Source organism: Macrobrachium rosenbergii, chromosome 5 (genome assembly GCF_040412425.1).
Source record: "Macrobrachium rosenbergii isolate ZJJX-2024 chromosome 5, ASM4041242v1, whole genome shotgun sequence".
Classification (NCBI taxonomy): Eukaryota; Metazoa; Arthropoda; class Malacostraca; order Decapoda; family Palaemonidae; genus Macrobrachium; species Macrobrachium rosenbergii.
Genome location: NC_089745.1, coordinates 40,302,771 through 40,317,989, shown reverse-complemented (window position 1 = coordinate 40,317,989; position 15,219 = coordinate 40,302,771). Strand labels below are relative to the sequence as shown.

Sequence of the window (15,219 nt, the reverse complement as noted above, 5' to 3'; positions counted from 1 at the left end):
TTCGCTTGAACTTCTGAAGTTCCAACTGCACGACATCCTCTTGGAGACGGTTCCACAGTCCAACGGTGTGAGGAATAAAGGACCTCTGGAACTGAGAAGTTCGACAGCGAGGCACATTTACTGCATATTGGTGTCGCTGTACGGCGAATCTGGCCGCTCTCGGCAGATAAAGGGGATCAGGGATCAATTGTGAGTGTGAAAGATCTCTGTTGAATTACAAGTTATTAAAAAAGTGACAAACAAAGGACCATCCATCGATGGTCCAAGTCATAACTGCTACTATTAGGAAGCAGAAACCTACCACCAAGAACCACTCTATCTAGATAAATCTCTCTCAGAAGCAGGCATCCACACCGGAGAACGTATTCCAATAAAGGAAGTACAAATGACTTAAAAACAGGTTGTATTGATTTTATCACTGTTATTATAAATATATGAGGCCTTACGAACAATACCTAACTTTCGTGCGGCATTTGCTGAAACTTTCATTAGATGTTTCTCAAAAGTTAGATGTGAGTCAAAAGTTACACTTAGAATATTTAAAGTTTCAGACTCAATCAGCGAAGTTCCATCCAACTGAAAGGGAGGATGGGATGGGAAATCTGTACGAGATCTGGTAATCAATAGTGTTTTCGTTTTACTGGAGTTCAGCCTCATACCACACCGAGTACACCATTCTCTGATCCGGTCCATGTCCCGACTAAGGCTGAGAGCAGCTTCATTTCTCATAAGTGGAGACTTTACTACACCTGCATGTGTTGCATCATCGGCATACTGAACAATCTTGTCCTCCAGACCAACAACCATATCACTTGTATAGACTAAAAATAACAGTGGACCAGGAACACTACCCTGTGGAACTCCAGACAAAATACGTCTTGGTTCACTAAAGATCCCGTCCACAGCAACTCACTGCTGCCTACCTGTTTAAGGAAATCTTGAAGTAATCCTAAAACATATCCACCCACTCCAACATTCTGAAGTTTATAAATAAGTACCTTATGATTTACTAAATCGAAAGCAGCATTAAAATCTATTTGCATTACTCCGCACTCAAAACCCTTACCAAGGTTCCCTTGCAAATGGCATGTCAAGTCTAAAAGAGCATCGCAGGTACCTAACTGCTCCCTGTATGCATATTGACTATCATCTAACAATCCTTTAGATTCTGTATGCTTATATAGTGGCTTAAAAATAAGTTTTTCAGCAACTTTAAAGAGCACAGGGGAAAAAGAGATTGGCCTGTAGTTACTGCAGTCTGCAGATATGCTACTCTTTGGAACAGGCACTGTATTACTAAGCTTGTGCTCATCCACAAAGATACAAAGTCGACATAAAAATCTATAAAATCTAGTATTCTTGGAAAACACCACACTAGAAATTTTTTTAAAAAACAAAGGGAAGAAACCACCAGGATCTTCACCCCAGGTATCAAGATTATCCAGAATTTTCTTAACATCCCTAGAGCGAAATGCAAATTTTATATGTATAGGTTCAGGACGACAAGTATCAGGAAGAGGGACATCCTCAGCTGATTGCTTAGCTTCAAAAGCTCGATGAAGCAGTTCAGCCCTTTCCCTAGGGCCAGTAACCGGTTAATCAACCATCATCTGTTAGTAGTGGTGGAATGGAAGATGAGCCTGACCCAAAGATAGATGATGCCAATTTGGTCCACCACAGATGAGGCTGAGTAATTCCTTCAAGTTTCCGCTTCAAGGAGTTGTTGTAATTTCTTTCGGCTGTATGGTAAGTTCTATTCGCAGCACAGCGAGACTCAACAAAATTGGTGTAATTTTCATTTGAACGATTTTGTCTCAATGCGTTGAATTTGGTCTGTTTGTCATGGTAGACTCGTCTTCATGTATCATCAATCAGTGGCTGGTCATTTGTCGTAAATTTGATGACCTTTCTAGGGACATATCTTATTAAATTAGCCATCAGCATTTTATTTAACTTCTTCTTGGGATCAGGAACTAATATAGCAACTGAAATATTAAGTGCCCGACAAGCTTCAGTAATGAACTCCCAATTGGCTCTGGATTTCAGCCAGACCGTTTTTCCAATGGCGGAATTAGGAATATCCTGATTGATAGCTATGTCCATCTCAATGGAGCAATGATCAGAAGTGCCTATATATTCACAGACCTTGGACTACTCGATTACCAGAAATGTATATGTATGTATATAAAAATATATATATATGTATATATGTAATGTATATTTATGTACTTATATATATATATATATATATATATATATATATATATATATATATATATATATATATACATACACATATATACTGTATATATACATATATATATTATATATATATTATATATATATATATATATATATATATATATATATATATACTTGTTATATATAAGCATTAAGCTACAAACGTGGCTCGAACCATAGAGGACGAGAATTCAGGACTACAGTACGCCTTAAACGACATGGCCATCAAAGGAGGTATAAGTTGATACCGACTACCTACAAATCACTGTTGAACTATATTTGTAATTAGAATCGATATCAACCCACCTCTGTCATGTTAACTCGACGCACCATATTATGAATGAATTTTATCATCAGGATTCATATACAAGCATTAAGCTTAATGGTTGTACATGAATCACAGTGATGTAAAATTCATATATATATATATATATATATATATATATACAAATCACTGTTGAACTCCATATATACTGTAATATATATTATATATATATATATATATATATATATATATATTCTATATATATTATATATATATACTATTATATATAAGCATTAAGTACAAACGTGGCTCGAACCATAGAGGACGAGAATTCAGACTACAGTGACGCCTTTTACATGGCCATCAAAGGATATCAGTTGATACCGACTCCCACCTACAAATCACTGTTGAACTCCGGTATTTGTAATTAGAATCGATATCAACCCAACTCTGTCATGTTAACTGTATAGTGCGTTTGTCTCATATATATTATGAATGAATTTATATATGATTCATATACAAGCATTGTAATGGTTGTACATGAATCACGGTGATGTGATAAAATTATATATATATATATATATATATATATATATATATATATATATGTATTATATATTTATATATATATATATATATATATATATATATATATATATATATATATATATTTGTGTGTGTGGTTGTGTGTATGTATGTATGTATGTGTACTTGTACGTATGGAGTATTGCAAGCGAGTGGTGTTGGTTTTACTATCATATTCATTTGTTTTATATGCACTTTCGTACGCAAACTAAGTAACTCAATATTTCTTCATCGTGATTTTGACATTTATTTTACTGGCTCATTATCTGGATTCGGAGATGCTAACGAAAAGTGATACAGTAAGAAAACCATTTCAGATTAGAACCTAATCCCTTAGTGTGTGGATTCCCAAATGTTATAATTTGAGGACAACATTTATATATATATATATATATATATATATGTATATATATATATATATATATATATATATATATATATATATATATATATATATATATATATATATATATATATGTGTGTGTGTGTGTGTGTGTATTATATATAATATATACATATATATACATGTATATATACCTGTATATTACACACACACACATATATATATATATATATATATATATATATATATATATATATATATATATATATATATATATATATATATATATATATATATATATGACTATTTATCACATCACCGTGATTCATATACAATCAGAAAGCTACAAACGTCCTTTAATATCCAATTTGCTCTACCTCGGAAATAATATATTTTCATATATGTTACCGAAGGGGAATTTTTTAGTTGATAATAAGTCCACCGCCCCGTGGGGTCGAACCAGCGACGGACGAGGACTCAGGATTACAGGGACGCACTATCCCATTCGGTCCCTTCGGTAACATATATGAAAATATATTATTTCCGAGGTAGAGCGAATTGGATATTAAAGGACGTTTGTAGCTTTCTGAATAGATATATATATAGTTGAATCAAGTTAAAATGCGTGTGACATCTTTTACGCAGACAGGTAAACAGAAGCAAACTTGCATAAAAATATTCACGATTTATCCTAAGACGTGCGCAAACTGGAGTGTCACTTATTAAAATGTCAGTTACAAATAGAGTCTGTCTTTGAACTTTTAAAACTCTTTTCTCGACTGACAAACGCGTTGTCGAACATACACTTACATTTATGTTAATGGACTGAGGCAAAGATATTCTGGAAACCTTCCGAGAACTATATAAAAGTACACATTGAAATAAACGTGTCCTTTGGAATGTGGGGTTGTTTTCGTCATAGAAAAAGTATCGTAAACAGAGAACTTTTCGTTATTTTTAGAAAAAACCGTTTGACGTCTTATCGAGTACTAGGAACGACAGGAAAAGCTTTAGCACATTCAAAGGCCAGTGGAGCACATTCCCTTTAGCAAGGTGGTGACTCCGACCCCATGTTACGCGAAAATGGACGTAGCCTAATTTTAATTATTATAAAATATACTCCTACACTGGCGATTCGCCTTGTGGGTGTTTCATAATTGTCAGGAGTGAACACATTGGTTCGATGGCATTCTATAGAAAGGCTATTATTGCTTGAATTTAATTCTTTGTGGAAAATGTAGGTCTGCTTTACTGATCATACTTATCAGTGGTTAAATGTGAATCTGTCTTACGCAGGGTACACAAGTATTATAAAAGAATAAATTTACTAAAAGTATAAATTGTTTAGTTTGAGGAATAACTGTACTGGAATGCATGAATTGTGCAAATTCCTAACCCTTGTAAAAGTACTCCTTCATTGCATATTTACAGCTTGTAAATAATATTAGTAATAGTTCATGAACAATGTAGTGTAACAGTTTCTGTAAATACAATTATACAATCATAATTGTTGATTGATAACGTAAAGTTATAATGTCCTATTTGGTAGAATTTTTAATATATTTTTATGGCAGAGAAGTAGTGAGATCATATTTATAGTACAAGACTGCACTAAATCCTAACACGGCATTGCAAAGCGTGATATCTTTTTCAAATGCCTTCAATACTGCTTGTGAAGATAGAACCTGATTTGTTCTCTTTAGATCAAAATAGTGTCGTAGGTTACATCTCAGTGTTCAGAACCATATTACCTTCCCTTATTTGGGGCGTAGGTAAAGCATAATCAATAAAATCACAGAGGCTCACAGAAAACAAAAAATTCTACTTTGAATAGGAATTGTGAGTGTCAGTTCAACAGGCAAATGTGTTAACTTAGTCGTGGTAATTGGGTCACTGAATACCGTGATCGTGAGCTGAATGGATTTTGAGGGATAAAAGGCCCCTCTCCCTCCCACAGGTGTGTTTAACAGTGGATTTTATGCAGTTACTATTCAGACACTATTCTTAGTACCTACAAAGCAAAGGTCATAAAGCTTACAGGCAATCTAAATAGCATAATGGAGGGAGATCAAAGAGCTGATGCAGATATCCTTAAATAACAAAGCTTACGAATAAACTTTAGTGGCCTCATATGCTTTTTTACAGTTAAGTGAGACTGATAGAAATAATAAACTGCTCTGATTATTTGAGAGCAATGATATCGGTTAGTGTTGTGATTATGCACTTTGTAGGTAAGAGAAATGCTAGGATACAAAAGTTAGTGGAGTGTTTTGTTACTGGAGGACAAACGCTTAATTGTGCTGATGAGCCGGTGATTACAAAATGAAAGGTAAAGAAAAGACAGGTAAAACTCATAGAATGATAGGGGTATAGAGTGACAAGCTGTAATGAAGACTGGGTTAAGGGCAGTCCCACAGCAAATTATTGACTAAGCTCTCACGTAGATGGAAATTACCTCGAATCAAGTGAAATGGCAGGAACCTTTGAAGAATTGGCAACATTAAGGTGCGCCCACTCTTCAGGAAGACATGTCATAAACACACGTCGACAACTTATCGCATACATATCACAAACAGGTTGAAAACAAATCAACAACTATAAGTGGAAACGGGTGAAATGGTCGGAACCCTCAAAGACTTGGCAGCATTAAGGTACATCCACTCTTCAATAAGACATGTCATAAACACACTTATTATTATTGTTATTTCAGCAGATGAAACTTATTCACATGGAACAAGCACACAGGAGCCGTTGACCTAAAATTCAAGCATCCAAAGAATGTTGGTTTCAACCTCCCAATGCAGATCCTACACTGCAGCAGTAACTGATCATGATACAGAGCCAGTGATTTTTCATCGCCTTGGGGGAGACACAAACCCGCAACATCTAAATGGTAGTCCACGACACTAACCACCATATCAGTGGACCAGCAACTTATCGCATACATATCACAAACAGGTTGAAAACAAGTCCACGACTGCAAATGAAGAATGAATTTGTGGATAATCATATGAAGCACTTGTTAGGACTACCAATAGGTCGTTGACTTGTGTTCAGCTTGTTTGTGATATCTGTGGTTAAGTTGCTGGCCTGTTTTTATGATGTTTTACAGTAGTGTGGATGCATCCTTGGAAGTACTTACTTGTAGTTAACTTGGAAAACCCAGACTGTTATTTGATATCAAATTTTGTTAAGCGATCTGTCGGTTACCAGTAATACCTTCCATCCTAGCTGACAGTCGTCGGAGTGCATATTTCCATTGGGGAATCTTTGAGATCTCAATTGTGGGGTCTGTGTTTGCAGTCAGTAGGTAGATAGGAGTCATATCTGTTAGTTTGTTGATGTTATACTGTAAATTATTTTATAGTGCTTTTTCATCATATTTGCTCCTGCAAATTCCTTATTCTGCACCAAAAATGAAGCAAAGCTTTGTCAGTGAGACGATGCCTGGTAGGCTCTTTGGAAAGGTTCTTACATTATCACTTCAAGTACTAAACATCTTCAGGGACAATTTCAGAAATCCAGCACGTTTGTCTTTTGTCAAGGTCCATATTGATGATTGGGGGCTTGTATTTTCTCCATTCAGAATTTGTTGTTTCCTCTTGTTTATTTACCTTTTATTTGGTGAGGTGAGGAAGGAAGAAAAGTATGTAAATTACGTAGCAAATTTCTTCTTTGTTTGCAGAGCTGAAAAATATGTTATTGAGGTAAAAAGCTACTTCTTTGATTTTATGAAATTTAAGCTGTCAAGCCAAGCACTGGAGAACTTTCGGCCATTCAGCGCTAAGCCAGTGAAAAGAGGGCATTGGAATGGTTGGAGAGCAAGATACAAAGGTCCAGAGAATACAAGAAATGAAGGACAAGGATCTAAAGGTGGAACTGGGAGAAAACTTCACATTTGCACTAAGGATTAATAATAATAGAGTTTGGACAACAAGATTGAAGAAAGGGAGAAATGAGTAAAGTGAAAGGGTAGAAAGTGGGTGTAGCTAGGGGCTGAAGGGACTCTGCAAACGCACTGACCATGTTATTGCCTATAGTGCAACCACATGAGGTGCACTGACGGCAGTACCCTGCTACGGGGGATTAGAAGACATTGGGTCTTCCAAGAAAGTGCAGTTGGTTAGGAAGTAATACAAAAATTACTTCGTTTAATCTTTGCGAAGAGGTTGCTGGCCCTAAGACCTCGGCAGTGTTCTGGTATGAAAGGACATATATCTGTAGGGTCAGGTCAGCAGGGATTTATATTTCCTTAGCGACGCCAGAGTGTTTAAGCAATTCAGATCAACATTTTAAAGATATGTTTATCCATCGCCGAAACGTATGAATTTATTCTGTAATTTCCGTTACCTTCTGTCATTTCTTTCCAATGGACACCTATTCTTTAGAAGCTTGAATTTCAAGTCAATGCCCCCTATGGTGGGCTTGTTCCATATGAACAGGGTTCTTCTTCTGAATAATAATAATATTATTCTTACTGGTAGTAGTAGTAGTAATAAGAAATTTTCTTGTCGTTTTGAGTTTTGCAGAGGAATAAGAAAGAATAAAAAAATAAAAAAACTGCCATAACAAGAACGACTTAAATGACCAGTCTCCTTTCCCTCCAAATTTCTGCCAGGAAGCAAATGGATGGAATGACGGAAAGCGATAAAACCAAATTACGAGAGAACGGACGATGAATAATGCATAGAAAATGGAGACGACGCATAGAAAATGGAAGCGGTCCAAGATGGTCCAACTCTGAGTTTCCATAGCTCTCTGCCCAAGTCACTGCCGTTCAGGTTTATTTTTTATTATTTTTCATGATTTCGGAAATATTTTCTGATAAATTGTGAGTATATATATGTATGTATATATATATATATATATATGTATGTATGTACTTATACAAAATGAGAGCATATATATGTATAAGTATATATATATTATATATATACAGTATATATATATACTACAAGCTTGTTGGTGCGCTACGCAGGCTGGAACCCGGCGCTGCTGTCTCCCCTATCCTCCCGATTCCCTACCTACCCCTCCCCCGGCCAGGGGGGACAAACAAGTTTGCAGGAGTGTGGATGTCGCCCCTACCCTCCCGTTCCCATACCCACCACCTCCCCCACCCAGGGTGGACAAACTGGTTTGCAGGGGCAGGGTGGCTGTGTCATGGTTTCCCCTACTGTCACTCCGGGGAAGGATAAACAAGATCCTCTTGGTTTGCATTATATATATATATATATATATATATATATATATATATATATATATATATATATATATATATATATATATATATACATATATACACACCCTTACATACATGCAGCGCAACGACTTTTAACAAGCTCGTCGGATTAAAAGGACGACATTCTCGTGTTATGTCGCACATACAGAGCGCCTTACCATAGACGAATGTTAAAAAATGTTAAAATAGCGAATAAGAAATCTGAGGGAATTCCTTGAATACGCGGGGCCAACTTCTTCATGGCGAGAATGACCTTTGTGGCTTAGCAGTAGCACTGGCACAGTGCCAGTCACGGCTCGGTGTGGCACTGCCGTTCGATTTAAAGCCTCCTCCTTATTATTATTATTATTATTATTATTATTATTATTATTATTATATTATTATTATTATTATTATTATTATTGCTAAGAAATTCACAATCTCTTGAAAAACAGTTGTGTAATAAAAATCCACAATTGTTTAGTAAATTGTATTAGTGTGTTTTTATCTTTTACATAGTAATACAGTTTACTGTATTATTATTATTATTATTATTATTATTATTATTATTATTATTATTATTATTATTATTTTTATTATTATCATTTCGTAAGAAGACCCTCTCTCAGACAGACAAATAAACTTCATTGAATTGAATGGAATTCAGACGTTCATTCTAGTAAATAAAGCTTATTATTATTATTATTATTATTATTATTATTATTATTATTATTATTATTATTATTATTATTATTATTATTCAGAAGACGAACCCTATTCATATGGAACAAGTCCACCAACGGGGCCATTGACGAAATTCAAGCTTCCAAAGGATGTGGTGTTCATTCGAAAGAGGTAACAGAAGGTAATAGGATATTCAGAAAGAAGACATCACTTATTAAAAAGGAAAAATAAATTAAAGAATTAATGAACAAATAGACAAAAATGTAAGTAAATTATTAAGACATAAGGAGAACTGTTGTTGAGCAGTAATGCGTTGTATCTTCGCTTGAACTTTTGAGGCTGTGCAATTGCAAAGCATCGCCAGCTTCCATGGTTATCCTGAACACTGGCGTCACAGCGAAAAAGGTCAAGGGCAGGAACAGTAACCTAAAGGGCCAAAAGTAAATCTCGTAAGGATGTCACTGTGTTAATGCTACAGGCATCCTTTTGAAGACGTCATCATTTCCCAGGTTTCCCCTGCAGGATGGTAGTGCCGTCAGTGCACCTCACGCGGTGTACTGTAGGCATTACCTGAGGTTCTTTTGCAGCGTCCCACCTCGTTTTCTAACTGCAACCACTTTCATCCTTTTACTGTACGTCCATTCATATCCTCTTTCTTCCATCCTACTTTCCACCCTCCATTAACCATTTTTTCCTAGTGCAACTGCGAGGTTTTCCTCCTGTTACGCCTTTCAAACCTTTCTGCTCTCAGTTTCCCTTTCAGCGCTGAATGACCTCATAGGTCCCAGCACTTCGGTTTTTGCTTAAGTTCTATATTCCATTCCATTCCATTTCACTGGTTACTCTACAGTTTTAAAGATAGATAGATGGACCTGTGAAAGTATGAGTTCGTATTGGAATTACCGATGATTGAAGTGTTATTTACAGATACATACATACATACATACACACACATATAAATATATATAAATTATATATATATATATATATATATATATATATATATATATATATATATATATATATATATATATATATATATATATAAAATATATATATAAAAAAAAGGAGACTAAACTTGTCACTCATAAATGGAAAGAATAAATGAATAAATAGAATGAGTGAAGAAATTCAGAGAAAAACATTAAGAATGCATAAAAATACAAATATTTATGATGAATTGATATTACGAACCCAGCCTCAAGGGACATATCTTTAACTGCTATAATAATAATAATAATAATAATAATAATAATAATAATAATTAATTGATGATTACCAACCCTGCTTGAAAGGGATGTAACATTAACCGTTATAATAATAATAATAATAATAATAATAATAATAATAATAATAATAATAATAGTTATGAGGTCTCCTCTGTTGTCAGCCATTTCAACGCCGTCCCATCCAGAAGTCAAAATCCGCGGAAAATCAATTACGTCGTCAGGCGTCGTTCTGACGTCACCATTAGACGTCACGTGACGTCATATCGAAGGTGTCAAAGCGTACATGGCAGCGAGCATAACAAGAACGGAAATAGCCGCGAACAGAAGACAGCAGAAAAACGGAGAGCGATTTCGTCTGTTGGCGTGACGTCTGTTTAAAAATCGTCCGTTTGATGTGAATTGAATTTGGGAGGAGTTGCGAGTAAAATTGTCCCTTTGAACGTAATTTTAGACTTGTTTATTGTCTACATAAGCTGGCCGAGTGATCTATATCCGTTTTTTTTAAATCCCAGATAGTATCCAGCGATGCTTTTGTGAATGAGTTGATTCAAAAAGGGATCTCGTTAGTTATGGAAATAGCCAGGGTCTGAGTCCTACTGTTTATAGACTAGTAATATTTCCTTTCTGCCGCTTTGGGTTTCCGTTGAAAGTATGTATCGATGTAAAACTATATTGGCATAAACATGTACATACGCTAACAATATATATATATATATATATATATATATATATATATATATATATATATATATATATATACAGTATGTGATATATATGTGTATACATATATGTATATATATACACATGTATATATGTAATATACATATATGTACATATATTAATACATGTATATTATATATTTATATATATAGTATATAAATATATGTGTATGTACTATATATATATATATAAGCCCTTTTTGGGATGAAGTTGTGAGCCCATGCCCTTCTCCAGCCTGGTATATACCAAGCCCTATTTAATAGGGGTATTATTATTTAATTTATTATTTAGGTCATCAGTTACTACAAAGAGTTGGTAAATTAATCGAAGGTATTAGAGAGAGAGAGGAGAGAGAGAGAGAGAGAGAGAGATTTAACGAGATCGTGAGAGAGAGAGAGAGAGAGGCAGGCTTTGAAAACGTGAGCCTGGAGTCCCATCTCTTATACTGGATACGTCTTAAGCGGGCAAACCAGATCCTTCACTTTAATATCGTAACATTTAGCCGAATGTTTTATGCAAATTCATAAATATGAAAGTTTGCACTTTGCAGAAAAATTGAAGTCCAAGAACAAAGATCTGTTTCTACGGTTAATAATATTTTTTTTCTTTTGTAATTTTCTTGAAAATTCGGAGAAAATTAAAATCTTTTGCCGAAAATGAAAATACAGGAACAAAGGTCTCTTTCTACGGTTAATAATGTTTTTTTTTATTTTGTCGAAAAATATGAGAAAATTAGAAATTTTTGCTGAAAAATGAAAGTGTAGGAACAAATGTCGCTTTCCACGATTAGTAATTCTTAGTAATCTTGTCGAAAGTTATCAGAAAATTTAAAATTTTTGCCGAAAAAATAAAGCTCCAGTGAGAAAGGTCTCTTTCTCCGGTTAATATATATATATATTTTTTTATAGTATTTCAGAAAATTATGAGAAACTTAAAAGCAAAATATGAAAATTAAAATTTCTGCCGAAGATTGAAGGTCCGGGAACAAAGGTCTCTTTCTACTGTTAAAGATTTTTAAAAATAATGTTGAAAAAATTATGAGAATATTTAAAGCAAAATATGAAAATTAAAATTTTTGCCGAAAAATGAAAATCTAGGAACAGAGTTCTCTTTCTATTGTTGATAATTTTATTTCATTTTAATTTTGTCGAAAATGTTGAGAAAATTTAAAGCCAAATATGAAATTAAAATTTTTGCCGAAAAAATAAAAGTGTCTCTTTCTGCGGTTAATAATTTTTTTAATAACTTTGTCGAAAAATATGAAAACATTTAAATCAAAATATGAACATTAAAATTTCTGCCGAAAAATGAAAGTCTAGGAACAAAGTTCTCCTTTCACGATTAATAATTTTTTTTATACTGTTTTTAGAAAATTATGAGAAAATTTAAAGCAAAATATGAAGATATAAATTTTTCCGAAACAATTAAAGTTTAGGGTCAAGACTCTCTTAACATATTTATTAGGTCGCAACAAACAGAAAGGTCACGTGCAACAACTAAAAGGTTATTTGCAACAAACAAAATTTTTCTTGCAAAAACAAAAATGGTAATTTTCAGCAAAAATTTTTGTTGCAAAAAAAAAAATGTCATTTGCAACAAACAAAAATGTCATTTGCAACAATCAAAAAATGTCATTTGCAACAAACAAAAATATCATTTGCTACAAACAAAAAATGTCATTTGCAACAAACAAAAAATGTCATTTGCAACAAACTAAAAATGTCATTTGCTACAAACAAAAAATGTCATTTGCAACAAACATCTCATTTGCAGCAAACAAAAAAGGTCATTTGCAACACTCAAAAAAGGTAACTTGCAACAAACAAAAATGTTATTTGCAACAAAAAAGTTTTTGCAAGAACAAAAAATGTCATTTGCAACAAACAAACAAAATGTCATTTGCAACAAACAAAAAAGGTCATTTGCAACAAACAAAAAGGGTCATTTGCAACAAACAAAAAGGGTCATTTGCAACAAACAAAATATGTCATTTGCAACAGACAAAAACGTCATTTGCAAAAAACAAAAAAATGTAATTTACAACAAACAAAAACGTCATTTGCTCGCTTATCGCCCAATCGGTGATTGCACGCTGTAGGACCCCGTGATAACCATTATCTTCTGATTACTCAAATCCTGATAGCTAGGCTTGAATGCATTTTTTCCTTTTTTTATTATTAGCTTTTATTGTTGTTAAATTACTGTTCGAGATTTTTCGTTACATCAAAGTTTTTTTTTTGCCATATATATATTAAACTGTTTTGCATATCCAATGAAAAAATCACTAGAATTAAAAACGAGATGAATATAGTGCTCTCTCTCTCTCTCTCTCTCTCTCTCTCTCTCTCTCTCTCTCTCTCTCTCTCTCTCTCTCTCTCTCTATATATATATATATATATATATATATATATATATATATATATATATATATATATATATATATATATATATATATATATATATATATACTATATATATATATAGCAAATGCCCTCTAACTAACTCTCTCTCTCTCTCTCTCTCTCTCTCTCTCTCTCTCTCTCTCTCTCTCTCTCTCTATATATATATATATATATATATATATATATATATATATATATATATATATATATATATATATATATATATAGCCACAATGTCCTCTTAACTTCTCGAATTCTTAGCGCTTTTGGATATGCTTGTCACTACAAAGCCATGGATCCCAATGCAAGATATGTGAAGCAATTATGATTTCCGGTAGCGGGAAACGAACCCGCATCCATAATCTTCGAAAGAGAGAACGTCTTTCAGGAGAGAGAAAACGTTTTCCAGAATATAGAAGACGTCTTTCAGAAGTAAAAAAACTTTCAGAAAGAGAAAACGTCGTCTTCTCAGAAGAGCTCTGATGTATGCAAAAGAATAAAAGCCCCCTCCTCACACGAAAATGGCTGGCATTACATCTCCCGTATCCAAACACCATTGCCGCATCGTAACTGGGTCATTCTTTCTTCTTCTTCTTCTTCTTCTTCTTCTTCTTCTTCTTCTTCTTCTTCTTCTTCTTCTTCTCGTTATTCCGATTCCCTATCCACTACATCCTTTCAGCTGCTGGATGTGATGTGTGGTGAATTCCATTACCCGATATGTTTATTTATTTTTCCGTGGCTGTATTTTGTAAAGGTCGCGCCGTCTTCCGATTTCAAATATGCTATATATATATATATATATATATATATATATATATATATATAAATATATATATATATATATATATAATATATATATATATATATATATATATATATATATATATATATATATATATATATATATATAATATATATATATATATATATATATATATATATATATATATATATATATATATACATATATATATATATATATATATATATATATATATATATATATATATCAGTATATATATATATATATATATATATATATATATATATATATATATATATATATATATATATATATATATATAATGTGTGTGTGTGCACTTTTCCAGTACGTATAGGGAATTAGGTAATAATTTACTGCTTGTTACCAAATATGTAAATTATTATGCCCACTGAGAAGGCGGATTTCATTTAAAAAAAGTAACTGCAAAAGAAAAATTGTTTTAACCCAAATCTTTAACTTCATAATATATTTATTTATTCAGTTATTATTATTATTATTATTATTATTATTATTATTATTATTATTGGATGTTGACATCGCAGTAAGGAATTAGTAATTTTAACTTCATTTTGTCTTCTTCTTCTTCTTCTTCTTCTTCTTCTTCTTCTTCTTCTTCTTCTTCTTCTTCTTCTTCTTCTTCTTCTTCTTATTATTATTATTATTATTATTATTATTATTATTATTATTATTATTATTGTATGTTGACATCGCAGTAAGGAATTAGTAATTTTAACACCATTTGTCAGAG

The 15,219-nt window shown here is 33.0% G+C and overlaps 1 long non-coding RNA gene across 1 annotated transcript in view; it reads left to right on the top strand.

Moving 5' to 3' along the window:
• LOC136838695 (uncharacterized) overlaps nt 1-8,209 on the top strand; it is a 9,876-nt gene extending 1,667 nt beyond the window's left edge. Inside the window, exon 3 of the long non-coding RNA XR_010853084.1 lies at nt 8,053-8,209. This is a non-coding gene — a long non-coding RNA (uncharacterized lncRNA). The remainder of the gene's footprint in view (nt 1-8,052) is intronic.
• Nucleotides 8,210-15,219: the final 7,010 nt, after the last annotated feature.